The sequence below is a fragment of the Pristiophorus japonicus genome, chromosome 11 (genome assembly GCF_044704955.1).
Source record: "Pristiophorus japonicus isolate sPriJap1 chromosome 11, sPriJap1.hap1, whole genome shotgun sequence".
In the NCBI taxonomy this organism is placed as follows: Eukaryota; Metazoa; Chordata; class Chondrichthyes; family Pristiophoridae; genus Pristiophorus; species Pristiophorus japonicus.
The window spans coordinates 207,524,054-207,527,033 of record NC_091987.1 but is presented as its reverse complement, the minus strand read 5'-3'; the positions used below and the strand labels follow the sequence as shown (position 1 = coordinate 207,527,033).

General features: G+C 46.4%; 1 pseudogene; it reads right to left on the bottom strand.

Annotated features, from left to right (window-relative positions):
* Positions 1 to 2,585: 2,585 nt before the first annotated feature.
* On the bottom strand, positions 2,586 to 2,704 carry LOC139276654 (5S ribosomal RNA; annotated as a pseudogene).
* Positions 2,705 to 2,980: the final 276 nt, after the last annotated feature.

Genomic DNA, 2,980 nt, shown 5'->3' with positions numbered 1-2,980 from the left:
CAGACCCCCGACCTCTACCACCTAGAAGGACAAGCAGGTGCATAGGAACACCACCACCTCCAAGTTCCCCTCTGTAATGTATGCACGTGTGAGTATGCTCACAGGTTTGTGGAGCTGTTGCACTGTGAGTGGCTTAGCCAGTCATGTGATGTGCACAAGACTCAATAAAACCCCAGCTAATTGAGTGCAGTTTCTCCACGATGGAGCACGCAGTTGTGCGCCTGGTGGATGCAGTTTGTTTGTTAAACCTTTGCTAATAAACCAGCTCATTTCTTACAGCAAATGTGTAGCTGTGGATTCTTAAGCAAAGAAACCATGAAGCAAACACACTACACCCTCCAAGTCACACAGCTTCCTGACTTAGAAATATATCATGATTCCTTCATCGTCGCTGGGTCAAAATCCTGGAACTCCCTCCCTAACAGCACTGTGGGAGCACACGGTTCAAGGTGGCGGCTCACCAGCACCTCCTCACGGGCAATTAGGAATGGGCAATAAATGCTGGCTTTGCCAGCGACGTCCGCATCCCGTGAATGAATAAAAAGAAAGGTTAAAATGAAGATCATAGCATCTTATATAGTTTGGAGCATCCTTTGTTCCCATTCTCTCTGTGACTGCAGGTCTCCCTCATGTCTTACCAGCAGTGAAGGTGGTGACATGGGCCTTCAGGAGGTCCTTCAATGCCGCAATGTACTCTTCCACAAAGACCTGCAAGCAAAACATACACTGGCCTCACAAAGTATATGCACGCATGCAAAATTCTGGGGGGGGGGGGGGGCGCGGGGAATGGTAGCTTTTACCTGACATCTGGATATCATGTTTTCCCCAACTATTGGGGGAGTTTCGGATTCAACTCGCAACTGTTACGGCTGTCCTGTGTAGATCCTTTCACCATGCTGAAGTCAAATGGCCATCGTGCAGCTGACGTGGAAACTCTGAGGCTTGGGGAGTGGGTAATTTGCAGCAAATTAGCAATTGTGGATTGACCACCTGTTATATTCACCCCCACCGCCCCCCCCACCCCCCATTTTCCTTTCCATTCACTTCAACGGGCTGCTGATCTGTTACCTCCAGAGTTCCACCACCGGCGAACATGAACATTGGCTTGTTGGAATCATAGTTGCTGGAAAGGGGTTACCTGAATGGCAAATATAAGAATACATATTGGTATTTTCAGGATTCGGTTCCTCCTTTGACTGGGCTGCAGGGAGACAAGCAACTGCTGCTGGAACACCATGCCTTCAACTGCTGGAACCACCATGCGATGTGGTTGCAAGCTGTGTCTCTGCTGTGGCCAGGGGGATGGTGGCGATACATGCACTTGTTTAATGGCGAGTTTTACTATTCATCTTGCTGTTCGTGAGGAGGTCTTGTATCTGTTGTGCGTTTCGAGAGAGCTGACATCTGCACTTGGCACTTATTTGACCGCCAACTAAGGACTATCTTGAAGCAGAGGTAAGCAGAGACCCTCTGAGGCCAAGTTTGGCTCCAAGATTACAAAATGCAACCAATTCATCCTTCATAGACATCTCGGTAATCTGATGCCTGAGCCAGCAAGGCTGCAGTAGTTCATCAAACTGTTAATGATTAACCAGCCAGCACAAAAATCTAGGCTGACACTCTAGTGCAGTGCTGAAGGAGCGCTGCACTGGCGGAGGTGCCGTCTTTCAGATGAGGCGTTAAACCAAGGTCCCATCTGCTCTCTTAGGTGTACATAAAAGATCCCCTGGCACTATTTCAAAGATGAGCAGGGGAGTTATCCCCGGTGTCCTGGCCAATATTTATCCCTCAATCAACATCACTAAAACAGATTATCTGGTCATTTTCACATTGCTGTTTGTGGGAGCTTGCTGTGCGCAATTGGCTGCCGCGTTTCCTACATTACAACAGTGACTACATAAGTCATGGTCATCAAATAAGTGAAAAGTGCTTAATTGGCTGTAAAGCGCTTTGGGGCGTCCAGTGGTCATGAAAGGCACTATATAAATGCAAGTCTTTCTTTCTTTTTATTGATGGCAGCTGAAGGAGTAGATCTGAGCGCTGGAATTCTTCTCACTTGACTCCGTGCAAGTCAGTGCCCCATCAGTTAACGTGGTCCTGAGTGGGCAAATAGCAAGACATGTACCTTGCTCTCTGCTGGTAATCTGTGAGGTTTCAGCTGGTGCTACTCCTGCACACACTTGGGCTTGGGGATTCTTTCACCCTGCTACTTGTCAATTGTGCCAAAGCTCTGTCGACTTAAGTACATGCAATATGTTCCTCTGGGGAGAGGGTGTGCATGTCACATTGGGAAAATAGTAACTCTGCTTATATGGATTTCTCAGTAGTTCAGTTTGGAGACTCTTAAGCCTGATGGGTGTAATGTATTTGCTTCAAGGGTTCTTTGCTTCAGAATTCATAACAACACATTGCTACTCGGAACTAGTCAGTTTATTAACAAAGGTTTAACAATCACACTACACATTACCAGTTCATTCACGAGGCTCACAACCACCATGAAATTCCCTAAACCCAACTGACTGGGGTTTTATTGAGTGATTTGGTTGTGATCAAATAAGACAAGGGCCCCCCTGATTAAAGGGGGAAGCCGACAGCACCTGGTATTCCCAGGCAATCTCCCACCCAAGTACTAACCAGGGCTGATTCTGCTTAGCTTCTGAAATCAGACAAGATCAGGTGTTTTCAGACTAGTGTGACTATAGGTCAACAGCTCTACAAGCATGCTCACAGGTGCACACAATACAACAGGTTTCCAAACATTTCTGACATCCAACTGAGCAAATAAAAACACAAGGAGCACCGACCTGTCTGGTTTTGAACCGGGCAGTCAACATTTTAAGTGGGTTGTCCAGAAATTTCTAAAATGTAAACTAGATCGACAAATCTGTTCTAAAAACAAAAGCTGATCTTTCCCATTTATTTTGGTGTTTTATGATGTGGGGTGTTAATATTTTCATCGCCTGCAAATCAAACGTCCGAA